The following is a 16040-nucleotide window of genomic DNA, read 5'->3' on the forward strand; positions in this document are numbered from 1 at the left end:
CCATATGATCCAGCAATCCCACTCCTGGGCATCTATCCGGAGAAAAGTATAATTTGAAAATATACATGCAGCCTAATGTTCATTGCAGCACTATTTCCAACAGCCAAGACATGGAAACAACGCAAGCGTTCTTTGACAGAGGATTGGATAAAGACGTATGTATACATACACAATGGAATATTGCTCAGCCATATAAAAGAACAAAATAAAGCCATTTGCAGCATCATGGATGCAACTAGAGATTGTCATACTAAGTACATCAGAAAGAGAAACACAAACATCATATGATAGCACTAATATGGGGAATCTACAAAAAGGATATAAATGAACTTATCTGTAGAGCAGAAACAGACTCACAGACTTTGAAAACAAATTTATAGTTACCAAAGGGAACAGGTGGGGGGAGGGATGGACTCGGGGTTTGGGACCGGCATATGCACACTGAGGTCTATGGAATAATTGGCCAACAGGGACCTGCTTTCTAGCACAGGGAACTCTACTGAATATTCTGAGATCATCTATTTTGGAAAAGAATCTGAATGAGAATGGATGTGTTACATGTATAACTAAATCACTTTGTACAGCAGGAATGATCGCAATATTGCAAATCAACTCTACCTCAATAAAACTTTTTTAAAAATGAAAAAAAAATACAGCAATGCAGTTCAGGGTTAATTGTGATTACGCTCAAAGGATGATTTAGCTGCTTCAAGCCTGAAGAGCTGTTTCACTGGGAAGAACACCTGGGCTCAAGATCTCAGGGGTCTTCAAACATAACAGCAAAAGCCCTTTTGTCTATTTGTCACCATCAAGCCAGAAAAATTGCCTGGTGAGGCAGAACAGGTAACATTATGCCCAATTTAGAGATAAGGAAGCTGAGGCTCGGAAGGGCAGGTGGAAGGGGGGTTTACCAAAGTTGAGTGGCAGAGAGAGGCTTGACTCTGGGTGGTGGGAGTTCTACCCAAGTGGGCTTTCCAGGCTCACACTTCTCAGATCCACCTGCTCTTCTCACCAGTGTGTCTGACTTGCCTTGACAGGAAAAAGTTGGGTACCACACCCTGGAGGCAGGACTCCTGTGCCACACTTTGGTTGAGAAATACCATGTGGAAAACTCTGAAGGTTAATTGCGAGGAGTCCTAATAACCAACCCAGAAAATATGCAGCCATGACTTCCCTCTTCCCTGACCCACCAAAGACACTCAAGGAAGAAGAACACATACTTTTGTATTTGTTTGACTGTCCTCATTCTGTTGCCCTACATAGTTGCTGTGGGATGTCTCTATTATTTCCCGGATCTCTACAAGCACAGCGAGGTCTGATGATGGGTGCGGCAGGCTTTGAACGTGCCTTTCAAATCTCAAAGCTCGACTACTAAAAAGGTTACAACCAATGAGCGACCAAAAATGATGACTGCTCCAGCCAGGCTAAGATCAGACATTTCTCTTAAACCAGTTGTGTGGCTTTGCATGGAAAGGGTAGGGTGAAGGGAGATTTTTTTAAAAAAGCAGAAACTGGAGGGGTTGCTTGTAACACATGGACTTCCTTTGGTTTACAGGGGATTTCTGAAAAGTTCTGTCTCTTGGCTACACCTTAAAAAGGATATGGCCCCTGTGCATCCTGGATCCCTGGGTGAAAACAAAATCACCTAAGATTTTGCCAGACAGATAAAATCTATCCATTGTATTTCGTCATCATCACTGTGACCTCCTGATTCTGGAGCAGCATGTGGCCGCCGAACTGGGGGAGAGGCGCAGATTTTTGGTAGCCATGAATGACTCAGGGCTGCTGTGTTGCTAGACCCGATAGCCATAGCTTCTTTTACCCTGACATCCTCTGGCGTGCACATGTATAAAGAATGGTTTCTGCCAAACAGACTCGCAGTTTCCCCAGGGATGTAAACTCCCAGGAGGACCCAGTAGACAGCAGAAAGGAGAAAAGGAGCTTAGGACGTTTATCTGAGGCTAATTGCGTGATTTACACAAGGGCTGGCCAGCTGCAAAAGTCAGTGGACCAGCGTGGACGGCATTTGCTGAACTTTAATCTTTACTTAGAGAAACCCCAGGATGCCCCGGGAACTTCGCCTCTGTAAAGACTGGAACATATGGTCCATTTGCAGGGACATATGTTTGAATTCTGAGCCCTCAAGCAAAACTTTCACAGATTCCTCTCTTGTTCCAGTCTCAATTTCCAGCACAGAAATGTAGAGTGGAAAGCTGTTCCCCTTTTCTCCCTGGCTCCTCATGGTAGGATCTGCATGATGTCATCAAGACCTTTCTCTCTGATGATCTGTTCCCAACAGAATGAAAAAGGAAAGCCACTCAATCACAGGGCTGCACTTCTCCTGCAAGAGGGCATTTTAAAAAAAAATATGTCACGTAAATGAACAACTTTCTTGCCTTTGGCCCTAGAAGATCAACCATCTGTTCTATACGGTCACAGGTGGCTGAGTTGATGTGCTCCAGGCAGAAGTGTGAGTGGACACAGGCTTTGGCAAGAAAGTGACTCAACTCTTGATGGCCAACTGGAGCATCTGGCCCCCAGCTGGCTTCTTGCGTCTTCTGTCAAAGCAGAATCAGGAATGAACATACCATTTCCTGCTAGAGATAGAAGCATCCCTTCGGCTCTACATTAGTGAGAGGTCATTTTTGGTCTCTCCCTGGACTCCAAGCCCACCAGGATCAGAGGCCTCCCAGGAGTTACCAAGGTAACACAGAGAAGACAGGTTTCTTGAGCTTGCAGGCTGTCAGTAGTGTCTATAAACCAGGAGGTCAACTTGGACAGAGAGCCAACACCCCCCACAGCCCAAGGCATTCCCACACTCTGTGGCATATTCTACAGAGCTGGCTCGGTCCTAATCTGAGGATGTTCCCCCCAACGGAACCAATGCTATCGTTACATCACCGTAGCTATCGTACTCTTGCTTTCTCATTTGAAACTGAAAATACCTAGACGGTCTCTTCCATGTGTGTTGGACACTAAAGAAATTATAGCCAACAGGACGGACATGGTTCCTGCCAACAGGGAATGAAAATTGCAGACGGGTTGTATATAAAATAAGGAGCCTCACCAAAGGAAAACCAGAAGATTGTAGGGGAACATGTAGAAAGGGAGCCTTACCAAGACCACAGACATGGGCTTCCGGGAGGTCTTGCACCAGCCCTGACACACACACACACACACACACACACACACACACACACACACACACACACACGAACCTCTGCACCTGTTTTCATGCAGTTTAGTGAATTAAAGTAACATTGGCAAGAGAGTTTACACTTGAAAGTAAATGTGTCTACCAGGCACAGCTACCAGGAAGACAGCTATAAAGTTTTGTTTTGTTTCTCACTGGAGTGAAGGGAGCAGACAGTAGGAGAGAGTAACAGGGCAGGGGGACAGGCAGGCAGAGAATACGACAGAGAGACCTGGGGGCCAGCAGGAAGCATGGGACTCAGCACTGCTAACCACCAACTGTGCGTTGCTATTCCAGATGGGACCAGGACTTGCCTTCTGCATGTCTGCAGGCTTGCCTTCTTCTAACCCTAACTCCTAATTCCTTCCTGGGGGTTAGGAAGGAAGGATGAGGGGGGCGGTGGCAGCACTGCTAACTGCTGACTGTGCCTCGCTATTCTGCCTGGGATTGGACTTGGCTTCTGCATGTGTGCAAGCTTGCCTTCTTCTAACCCCACCCTTAATCCCTAACCTAACCCTGAGGTTTTCAAGGAAGGATGGGAGCAGCACAGCTAACCACAGGCTGCACTTCGCCATTCTGCCTGGGACTTGGACTTCGCTTCTGCATGTCTGCAAGCTCGCCTTCTGCAGAAATCTACAGCTGGGATCGTGCCCAAGCCCTTCTGTCTTGAATCAGAGCTTCTCTCCATTGAATCAGAGCTTCCACTTTGTAACCCAGTAAACAGAGTTTTATTAAGACATCTGCCTAATGTCAACTGCTGATCTGCATGGGAATGCAACTGCAAAGCCAACCGTCAACAAAATGAATGTACACCAGGAGCGCGCACACAGCCACACATAGGGAAATTTTAAAAAAAGACAACAGCAGGTCACAGAGAATGACCAAGGGATCGGAAATAATTTTCTAGCTAGACCTGGAAATATTTACATAAGGACTGGAGCCTGGTAAATGGGTCCTGTTCTTTCAGAGACCTGTGCGTTTATTAGGGAAAGAAAGCAAACAGAGGTGGTAATGCAAGACAGCCCTGCAGTGGTTCTTAAGCGGTGGCGTCTGCACCATTTCTAGCTTGTCCTTGTCATGGTCATGGCCGGGAAGCCCTGCTTTCTAGAGCGAGCTTTCTCATTGCTATCACCATTCCCTAAGTGCCACACCTGATTCTGAAATGCTCTCTTTTGGCAACTTCCTTGCTTTACCCCTGTGGTGCCAGTCCCAGCAACAGCTGCCCACGCCTCCTACAAATCCCTTGATAAAACTCACATATTCTGCTCAGCCTAGCAGTGCCGTTAGCACTGCTCTTGCCTGCTTGCCTTCTGTTTCCCCCAACTATCAGGCAGTGCATAGGGAGGTGTTTGCTGCTGGCCTTGAAGTTGCTGCCTTGGGTAAATGACTCGCCAGCTACACGAGGTGACGCATCGCGATCATGGCGGGCTGCCCACCCGTGTGGCGTGAAAGGGGAAAGGGGTGATTCTCTGCAAGCGACACGACACGGGCAGATGGCAAGGGTATCAGATGCAAGGGCGTGTGGAGAAAAAGGTTTCTTTCCTTCTCTCTCCAAGTGCATTTAGACAGAACTGTTTCTGATGGTCCCTGGATGATCCAGACGGATGAGGGGGCCAAGCTGTACCTCCGAATGGTGCAGCGCTGGAGAGGCTGTGAGTGAGTGTAAGCAAAAGCAGTTTTGATGCCTCCATCCCAATTGTCTCCGCCTCCATGGTCTCAGGAGGCTGAGGGAGGGGGAGAGGGGAAGACGAGGGAGGGGCCATCCTAGGACCAGATCCACAGATTTCAGGTTGGTTTCTGTTTTGTTTTTCCCTAGAAAGAGGTTGTGATTTGCATGTAAAAGAGTGAAGGAGGATGTGCCCTTCCAGGAGACCTGAATCTAAAAGGGGGGGGGGGGGATTTGCAATTTAAGAATGATAAGAGGAAGATGATGATGGGTTATCATGCTAAGTGAAGTGAGGCAGAGGGAGAAAGACAAGCATCCTAGGATATCACTTCTATGTGGAAGCTTTAAAAAAAAAAGGATACAAATGAACTTATTGGCAGAAGAGAAACAGACCCACAGACTTTGAAAACAAACACATGGTGACCAAAGGGAACAGGTGTTGGGCAGCGGGGGCAGGAGGGGGGGGATGGACTGGGGGTCTGGGACTGGCACATGCACACTGAGGTCTATGGAAGAACTGGCCAATGGGGACCTGCTCTCTAGCACAGGGAGCTCTACCCACTATTCTGTAATAACCCATATGGGAAAAGAATCTGAAAGAGAATGGATGTGTGTGTGTGTTACTGAATCACTGTGTTGCACAACAGAAATTATCACGACATTGTACATCAACTCTACTTCAATCAAACTTTTAAAGATGGAGAAAATCAAACATTCTTCCCTTGCTGTATTTCCCTGTAGTTCCCCAACGCAGGGAGCAGCCTCCACATGACAGATAGGAACTAATGCAACAGTGTATCGAGCACATATTCAGTACATTCCTTGTGGCCTGGTGGGTGGTTAGCAAATTGCTTTCACAGTTGGGCTACAGTGGCAATTCTTTGCACATACCAGTCCAGCCTCCGCCTTGGAGGAGAGGGGCTTAGGGTTAGAAGGGTCCTTTCCAAGTCTACTCACTTTTGCGGATCACGAGGGAGGACAACTTTGTTTCTAAGGCTCGTAGGGACCAGGAGCTTCAGGTAAGCGTCAGAAGTAGGGAAGTGGTAATGATACGTGGGGAAGTGAGAGGATGCAGGACAGCTCCTCTCTGTAGGGGCAGCGGTCCGGTGGGAGGCAGTGGTAGGCTTAAGAGAAAGCCCTGTCCTTCCTTAGTAGTTGGAGAAAGGCAAACGCCTGCATAAGAATGATGTTCTCAATCACGTGTATCACTGGAGTCCCAGCACAGTCTCAATTTGCGTGTTTTGGCCATGCCCGAGGCAGGAGGAAGTTCCCGGGCCAGGCATCAAACCCAAGCCACAGCAGTGACCTGAGTCACAGAAGAGAGAGCGCCAGATCCTTCACCCACGGAGCCACCAGGTAACTCCTCCATCACAGTGTTACAGGCGTGAAGTATTGTAACTCCTATCTTAAACATAAGGAAATCGAGCCCCAGAAGATATGTGACTTTCTCCAGGACACGCACTGGCCTGTGTTTTTGTTCGTAAGGTTAGGTCCGAAGAGAAGTGCGTTATTTCCTCCAGATGGTTGAGATTTGCTGGTTTCAAATGCTGACCCTGTTTCTTCCTAGTAGCACTTGGACTTAACACCGTAACTGATAAAGGACTATCCAGAGCTAGTTTGGAACATACAGTTATTTCGCAGCCATGGAACTGCGGCTCTGTCTTGCCCCTGTCACAACAGCGGTGTAAGACCTACCTCCATCTCCCAAACCCTCACTGGCTATGTCTACTGCAGTGGCTCTTTCAGAGGTAGCCTTTCACTATCTTTTACAAAATCATTTCTAATCTGTTTTCCCCACTGTAGTGGAAACTATAAATGCTCACTATTGATCTTCTTATTGACAAATGCCCTTATGCATGTGGCTTTAGAAGCCTGAATACATCAGACAAAAGAATGCACAGAATTTAAATGATCGCAGACAGAGGAGAGCGGATTGGATTTTTAGTCTATTGAAAAAATAAACTTGCAAGTCAACTATACGCCGATAAAATTTTAAAAAATCAAAGAAACTTATGTGCATGGGCTGTTTTTCCACGTCTTTCATCCCATGTGGTCTCTAAGCCACGGTGAAATTTGGGGTTAGTTCTAAGATGTGTCAGGGAAGGAATAAAGAGAATGACATTACGTGGGGGCTTTTGCCAACAACTATTTCAATGACACATAATTTGATTATATCTGTATTATGTTCAGATATAATCGGCACATAAATATTTGGAAGGTGGCCTCGCAGAGTCCCGAGTGAGGCCATTTAGTGACAAATGTCGCCATCAGGACTGTGCACAGGGAAATAATTGCGTTACTCACTGTGAATAGGCATTAAAGACTTGCCTTTCCTGTTTTTGTTTTGTTTTTGTTTTTTTTTCTTCTTTGAGTGTTCAGACTAAGGGCCAAGTTAGTGAGTTTCAGTGACTCTGCTCAAAATAGGTTGACCAGAGTTCCCACTGTGGCTCAGCAGGTTTACAACCCAACATTGTGTCCGTGAGGATGTGGGTTGAATCCCTGGCCTCGCTCAGTGGGTTAAGGATCCGGTGTTGCTGTGGCTGTGACTGCGACATAGGTTGCAGATGCAGCTCCGATTCGACCCCTGGCCTGGGAACATCCATATGCCACAGGCACAGCTAGAAAAAGAAAAACAGCTGTGTAACAAACTATAAAAAAGCATCTCTGTCATTAAAACCAGCCTAGCGAAAACAGTGTGTGTGTCTACACAGTCCTTGATCTCGCTCACATGTTGGTTGAAAATCACTGAGCCCAGCAAGCCTCACCCACTTTGAGGGTGTTGGGCTTGAGTTAAAAACGTCACGTGTAACATCGTTTCTGGAAAACCACGTCGTACCATTTTAATACTGGCGAAAGCTACAAAAGAAGAGACGATTCCAGTGGGGAGGGGGGGAGCGGGGCGGGGGGGGAGAGAAAGAGATGGAAAAAAATGAAGCTCATAGAAATCTCAACAGAATTATCTTTACCTTTGGCTTGCGATGAACAGGAGTTTTGGTTTCATTCAAAGTCAATCCTTCGGTCCAGGATGTGGGTGGCTTGAACACGTAGCATCACAAAGTTTATAAACTTTTGGTGAACATGACGAAGAACAGGGCGCACGTCATACCTGCTCAAGGAAATGAAAGATGGCAACGTGAACAGGGCCACGCCACCACCCTCCAGGTCAAAAAACCAGGCATTACCTGCATCGGGGAAGCATCTTCCAGTGCCCTCCCCATAATTAACACTCCCCATGCCCAAAATAACTGTTTCCTCAATTCTAATGCCATAGATTCAACCTGCCTCTTTGGAAACAAGACTGTAATTCAAAAAGATACCTGCACCCCTAGGTTCACTGCAGCACTATCCACAATAGCCAAGACATGGAAACACCCTAAGCGTCCATTGACAGAGGAATGGATGAAGAAGCTGTGGTACATATATACAATGGAATAGTATTCAGCCATAAAAAAGAATGAAATCATGCCATTTGCAGCAACATGGATGGACCTAGAGATGATTATCCTGAGTGAAGTAAGTCTGACAGAGACACACACCATATGATATCACTTATACGTAGAATCTAAAATACGGCAAAATGAACCTATCTGCAAAACAGAGACAGACTCACACACATAGAGAACAGACTTGTGGTTGCCAAGGGGGAAGGGGGAGGGAGTGGGATGGATGGGGCGCTTGGGGTTCGTAGATGCAAACTATGACGTTTAGGATGGATAAGCAATGAGGTCCCACTGGACAGCACAGGGAACTCTATCCAATCTCGTGAGATAGACCATCATGGAAGATAAAAATTTTAAAGACTGTATATAAAAATATAATAAAGGCTAGATGAAATAGAGAAAAAAGAAACGGTGTATAAATGGACTCACAGTATTTATTACTCTGCCTAGTTTCTCTCACTTAATATTATAGGATTTATCTATGTTGTTTCATAGAGTGGTTCATTCACTTTTTTTTTCTTTTCAGGGCTGCACCCACGGCATATGGAAGTTCTCAGACCAGGGTTCAAATCAGAGCTGCATCTGCCAGCCTATACCACAGCCACACCCATGCCAGATCTGAGCTGCGTCTGCAACCTTCACCATGGTTTATGGCAACGCCAGATCCTTAAACCACTGAACAAGGCTAGGGATTGAACCTGCACCCTCATGGATACTTGTTAGATTCGTTTCCGCTGAGCCACGACAGGAGCTCCTCATTCACTTTTTAGTTCTATGTACTATTCTTTTGTATGAATACACTTCAATTTATTTATTCCTTCAATTGTTGACAAACATTTTGGTTCCTTCTTGTTCTTGACTTTAGTGAATAGTGATGCTGTGAACATCCTTGGACAAATCTTTGGGCAGAGGTATGTACATGTTTATGTCAAGAATGGAACCAGGTGTATCTATGATCACCTTTCACAGGTACCACCAAAGCATTTCCCAAAAGGCTGTACTAATTTATACCCTCCCACCTGAAGCAGTGTAAAAGAGTTCTTCTTGCTCTGTATCTCTGCAAGCACTTTCTGATGTCAGTCTGTCTACGGTCACTGTTTCAGTGCTTGGGTAGAGGTCTCTTATTGTGGCTTTAATATACATTTTCCTGGTGCCAAATGAGGTTGTGTATCATTTTCGTGGCTACATCAGGCATTTGGATGCCCCAAGTGTGAGCTGCTCGTTCAAACTTTGGCCCACTGTTCAACTGGGTTGTCAGTCTTTTACTTATTGATTTGTGGGAGCACTTTATATATTCAGGCTATAAAGAGTTGCAATTTTAAAATGGTGTAATTATCATCTCCTAATCTGTGGCTTGACTGTTTCTCTTTTAAAAATGGCCCAATGGTTGGGAACAACACACCTTGTTAACATATCAGTCTTTTCCTTTACCAGGAGTGTTTTTGTGTCCAGTTAAAAATATCTTGGAAAATCATGATGTTTCTGATGGCTCTCTGATCTCTTCAATCTCTTTGTTTGTTTCTCTTTGTTGTTAGCCGGATGGATTGTCTGAGACAACTAGGGAGATGCTGCTAGAAGTACAATTTCAGTCAAGCATTAGTATTTTGATGAAACTACAAAGCTTCCTCAACTCTTTATTTCTTTTATCAACTGAATCTTCTTTTTCCTTTGTATTTAGTTAAAGTAATAGAACTTAATTCCTTTCTTTTAAGGCTCTGCCTGCTAATAAAATTAAAATACACTTTACAAAGAGAACCAGTGTCCGTCCTTTGTAATTTAGTACAACCAGCTTATGGGAATTCATCTCATTTTTCATGATATTACGGATATACATTTAATGAAGCAAAAAAATTACCATGTAAATTTACCCGACTTTCTTAAGGTAGAAAAAAGGTATCAAAAGCAGTTGGAGAAAATGAAAGATCGTTTTAGCTTACTTCGATAATGGGCAGATTGTGAATTCTTGCCACAGACTGCTAGGTTGAAAGAATGAAATCATTCCTTCTATAGCAGCCTGAATAATATGAGTAAAAACTATTAGAATAATGAATACCAGCAACAATCCAGTAAGTACTATTCTTTGTTAATATTGGCAGGCGGGTTCACACATTGATCTCAAAACTCCCTGGTCATTGCTTTGTAACTTTGTAACAAATCGCTGACAAAGTCGCCACATATTGTTCACACAAATAAGACAGGAGTTGTGAAGAATGGCCTTATGTACTTTAAAATGGTTGCATTTATTTTAAACTGAAACCATGTCATCTTCACAAGCTTCTATCATGCGTATAGAATATGGATCATGATTCCAAGTATTTTTACAAATAATAGTCCATTTTGGCATCTCTTACGCCACATTTTCCATAGCCTGATTATTTTCTTTCTTTTTTTTTAAGAATCAAGTGTACTAAGCCATCCTTTTTTAATTTAATTGAAAAATTGAGGTAAATCCATTTTTAACTGATGTACAATCTTTTGTTTTTGTTTTTTAAGGCTGCACCTGGAGCAAATGGAAGTTCCCGGGCTATGGGTTGAACTGGAGCTGCAGCTGCAGACCTACACCGCAGCCACACCTATGCAGGATCCGAGCCACATCTGAGACTTATGCTGCTGCTTGCAGCCATGCTGGATCCTTAACCCACCAAGCAAGGCCAGGGATCGAACCTGCATCCTCATGGACACTATGTCAGGTTCTTAATCCGCTGAGCCACAATGGGAACTCTGATTTACAATGTTTTGTTAGTTTCTGGTGTAGAGCAAAGTGATCAAGATATATACATATATACATAAGACATATACATATATACATATCCATATATATTCCTTTTCATATTCTTTTCCATTATGGTTTATTATAGGATATGGAATATAGTTCCCTATGCTACACAGCAGGTCCTTTTTTCATACCCTGATTGTTTTCACATGTCTTTTACTGAAATGCAATATGGCTCTTTAAAGAACAGATGAGGAAAAGGATTATATCCTTTATTTTAAAAGAAGGAATTAACCAGGGCAAAGAAAATATCAATCATCAATTCAAAGTTGCAGCTACTTTTCAGTGCCAGTCCTTGGCCCCATTCGTGAAAGCATTAAGTCTTCCAAAATGTGTGCTTTTCTTAAATTGTGCTGCCAAAAACCTTAGATTTTTGAGACAGATAAAAACTGACCGACTTCTGCTCTGGCCAATAATAGAATCTGTCGCAAGGCGACATACTTGATTTGTGGTGACTCTTAGACAAAACAGATGTAGAGATGGGATCAAAATGTCTCTTCCTTCATCTGTATTCAAACCTACCCTTTATGAGAGTTTAATAAGTTTCATTGGTGTTACATCTATAGATGCGCTAAACCATACAGCAGTGATGCACGCCTCCATTTAAGGCTTCCTTTGCACCTGGAAACTTATTCGTTAACATAGGGTGAAAAGGAACTTTATTCTCAAAAGAGGGGGGGCGGATTTCCTGTCATGGCTCAGCGGTGAGGAACCTGACTAGTGTCCATGACAACGTGGGTTTGATCCCTGGCCTCTCTCAGTGGGTTAAGGATCTGGCATTGCCTTGAGCAGCAGTGTGGGGTCGCAGGAGTGGCTCAGAATCTGGCGTGGCTGTGGCTGCGGTGTAGGCTGGCAGCTGCCACTCTGATTCCACCCCTAGCCTGGGAACCTCCATATGCCATGGGCGCAGCACTAAAAAAGGGGCAGAGGGGTGGTATTGGCAAAGGAGGAAAAGCAGAGTTGATAGAGGTGAATTCCAGTGACAGAGTGGGTTTCAAATACACAGAAAATAGTGATGTGAGAGAAAGGTAGGGTGTAGCTTATCGACTGCATCCTACTGTAGAGAAATTCCTTTGGTATTACTATGTTTAGCTTTTAAAGCATCTTACCGACTTACATTTCAAAGGGTTTCAGTGCATCACTCTTATTCAAAGTAAGTTCGAGACTGCTGGCAGACAGAAGCAGTTGGCCACCCATTCAGCTGGCATTTGCTCCTTTTATCTGGAGGAGAGATTGAAAATACTTGGAATCTGGGATGTCCTGCCCTGGTGGGTGCTGAAGCCACCCGTCCTTTCTAAAGCCTTCTCTCTAGACACTCTGGTTCTTCCAGTATATTTCTCTTCACTTCGGGAGTTCGTAACCCAAGGGACTGGAAATAGAGAAAGACGCATGCACGTTTGGGGAAGGAATCAGGAAGGAAAGTCACAGGTAGACGTAAAGAAAGGCTTTGCACCTTGTGAAAGGTTCATGGGAACGGGGCAAAGTCCAGCCTCTTGGAGGGAACGTGCCCCTGTGGGCAGGAGGGAGCTGGACCCCGGCAGAGTCAGCTGCAGGAATGGACACAGCTGGTGTGTGCAGAGCTGGCTGCTGGCTCTCACAGGAGACAAGGCAGACGGTGATCACCAGGGAGCTACATCACCCCGGGGTCACGGAGGGGCAGTGAACAGCACCGCTTTTCCCGAGTTGGGTAGATGAACAAACACCCCCAACATCTTCATCTTCAACCAATCAAATAGTGTCCTGCGGAGGGACCAGGTTTAGTTCTAATTATAAAATAAGAACACATTAAACATGAAGAGGGACCAGCAGGTTAATCAATGGATCTTACACCACAGAAGTATTGATTAAAAATCATTTGATAAATAGTTATTCAATACTTACTCGAAACAGGTGTCTTCTTTGACAGAAATATTGATAAGGACTTCATATGGTCGGTGACATCCTAGGTCTCTAAAACCTAACTGTGCTTGAGTCCTGTTTATAGGAGTTTTAAAGAAAAGTAACATTGGTAGCCAAAATGTGAATACAGCATTTCCCTCCCCCCCCCCTTTGTTTTTTTGGAAGTGGTTAATGGGCTGTAATTTATTTTTTAAAGCGATTTAAATTTTTTCCATTATAGTCGGTTTACAGTGTTCTGTCCATTTTCTACTGTACAGCAAAGTGACCCAATCACACATACCTATATACATTCTTTTTCTCATATTATCCTCCATCATGTTCCACCACAAGTGACTAGATATAGTTCCCAGTGCTATACAGCAGGATCTCACTGCTCATCCATTCCAAAGGCAATTGTTTGGATCTATTAACGCAAACTCCCAGTCCATCCCACTCCCTCCCTCTCCCCCTTGGCAACCACAAGTCTGTTCTCCAAGTCCACGAGTTTCTTTTCTGTGGAAAGTTTCATTTGCGCCATATATTAAGTTCCAGATATGTGATATCATATGGTATTTGTCTTTCTTTTTCTGACTTACTTCACTTAGTATGAGAGTCTCTAGTTCCATCCATGTTGCTGCAAATGGCATTATGTCATTCTTTTTTATGGCTGAGTAGTATTCCATTGTGTATATATACCACATCTTCCTAATCCAATCATCTGTCAATGGACATTTGGGTTGTTTTCACGTCTTGGCTATAGTGAATGAATACAGCATTTTTCAGAGTTCCCGTTGTGGTGCAGTGGTTAACAAATCCAACTAGGAACCATGAGGTTGTGCATTTGATCCCTGGCCTTGCTCAGTGGGTTAAGGATCCAGCATTGCCATGAGCTGTGGTGTAGGTCACAGATGCAGCTCAGATCCCACGTTGCTGTGGCTGTGGCATAGGCCAGCAGCTGTAGCTCCAATTAGACTCCATCCTGGGAACCTCCATATGCCGAGGGAAGCGGCCCTAGAAAAGGCAAAAAGACCAAAAAAAAAAAAAAAAGAATACTGCGTTTTTCTCCATGCCTCGGTGCTTTTCTCAATATACCATATCATGTGATTTTTTTTTTTTTTTTTTTTAAGACCTAGACACAGTTTTGATGGGTCAGTGTCAGGTATCTTATACTCTCCTGGAAATCTCCTTATGGTGAAAACAACTGTTTAAAACTCAAAGGATAATTCTCTTTCTAAAACATCTACTCTGTGCCAGGAGCTTGGTTATGCACTCTGTACATAATTGTGTTTATCTCTTTCACCTTCACCATGACCTTGCCTAGGATGGATGGCTTGTCATGTTTTACAGACAAGGAATCCAAATAATAGGGGCTGTAAGGTTCTAAACTTCCAGGGAAGGAGCTGAGCATCTGAACTTGGTGCATCTGATTCAAAAAACTTTCTTACTTATCCACCTGGGGGCACAAATGGCGCTCCATGCACGTACAAAGGAACAGTCCTATCTTCTTCCCTTCTCCTCGTTGGGATCAGGTTTCAGCGATGGTTGACAAGAGGAAGGTTCTCAAATGAGGACACACACCAGCATCTCCTGCTGCAGGGGCCACAAGGTTATTCTGGAAAAAGCAGTGTTATGAGTATTTCAGATTGTGTGGTCCACACAGACTCTGTCTTAACTATTCAGCTCTGCTGTTATCACATTAAAGCAGCCACACATCAAAGGACGTGACGGGGCGTGGTTGTGTCCCCATAAAACCTTATTCATGGATGTGGAACTTCATATAGTTTCCAGGTATTAGAAAATAGGATTCTTCTTCTTTTTTCTTTTCCTTTCTTTCTTTCTCTTCCTTCCTTCCTTCCTTCCTTCCTTTCTTTCTTTCTTTCCTGCCTTTTTTTCTTCTTTTTTTGGTTTTTGGTTTTTCTTTTTTTGCTTTAGGACCACACCCGCCCAACATATGGAGGTCCCAACATAGGGGTCAAATCGTAGTCCAGTAGCCACTGGCCTATGCCACAGCCACAGCAATGTGGGATCGGAGCCGCATCTGTGACCTACATCCCAGCTCATAGCAATGCCAGATCTTTCACAGAATGGGAAAAAATCTTTGCAAGTGAATCGACTGACAAGGGATTAATCTCCAAAATTTATAAACAACTTTTGCAGCTCCATACCAAAAAAAAACAAACAACCACATCCAAAAATGGGCAGAAGATCTAAACAGACAATTCTCCAAAGAAGACATACAGATGGCCGAGAAACACATGAAAACATGTTCAGCATCACTCATTATTAGAGAAATGCAAATCAAAACCACGATGAGGTACCACCTTACACCAGCCAGAATGGCCATCATCCAAAAGTCTACAAACAATAAGTGCTGGAGAGGGTGTGGAGAAAAAGGAACCCTAGTACACTGCTGGTGGGATTGGAAATTGGTGCAACCACTGTGGAAAGCAGTATGGAGATGCCTCAGAAAACTAAACATAGAACTACCATTTGATCCAGCAATCCCACTCCTGGGCATCTATCCAGAGAAAACCATGACTCGCAAAGACACATGTACTCCAATGTTCACTGCAGCAGTATTTGCAATAGCCAAGACATGGAAACAACCTAAATGTCCATCGACAGAGGAGTGGATCCAGAAGATGTGGTACATATACACAATGGAATATTACTCAGCCATCAAAAAGAACGAAATACCAGCATTTTTAGCAACATGGATGGACCTAGAAACTATCATGCTAAGTGAAGTCAGCCAGACAATGAGACACCAACATCAAATGCTTTCACTGCCATGTGGAATCTGAAAAAAGGACAGATGGAACTTCTTTGCAGAACTGATGCTGACTCACAGACATTGAAAAACTTCTGGTCTCCGGAGGAGACAGTTTGGGGGGTGGGGGGATGTGCTTGGGCTGTGGGATGGAAATCCTATGAAATCAGACTGTTATGATCATTATACAACTACAGATGTGATAAATTCATTTGAGTAATTAAAAAAAAAAAAAAAAAAAAAAAAACCAGCAATGCCAGATCTTTAATCACTGAGTGAGGCCAGGGATCAAACCCACATTTTCATGGTTCTTAGTGAGA

General features: G+C 44.0%; 1 protein-coding gene across 49 annotated transcripts in view; it reads right to left on the reverse strand.

The window, feature by feature from the left end:
* LOC100521877 (pseudouridine-5'-phosphatase) overlaps positions 1-16040 on the reverse strand; it is a 631841-nt gene that overhangs the window by 245797 nt on the left and 370004 nt on the right. For 8 of the 49 annotated variants that reach the window (XR_014834987.1, XR_014834989.1, XR_014834988.1 and 5 more), the window contains 5 exons: positions 14396-14562; positions 12954-13046; positions 12526-12812; positions 12190-12293; positions 7826-7965 (listed from right to left, as the gene is read on the reverse strand). The gene's annotated coding sequence lies outside the window, so the exon portion shown is untranslated. Of the gene's footprint in view, positions 1-7825; positions 7966-9701; positions 9871-12189; positions 12442-12525; positions 12836-12953; positions 13047-13546; positions 13705-14395; positions 14563-16040 lie in introns of those variants that run through there. The other 41 variants (XR_014834986.1, XR_014834985.1, XR_014834990.1 and 38 more) reach the window with 22 other exon arrangements.

Source organism: Sus scrofa, chromosome X, assembly GCF_054392235.1.
Source record: "Sus scrofa isolate SSC_HxYL_T2T_F1_AM1 chromosome X, Sscrofa_HxYL_maternal_Yorkshire_Landrace_v2.0, whole genome shotgun sequence".
Lineage (NCBI taxonomy): Eukaryota > Metazoa > Chordata > Mammalia > Artiodactyla > Suidae > Sus > Sus scrofa.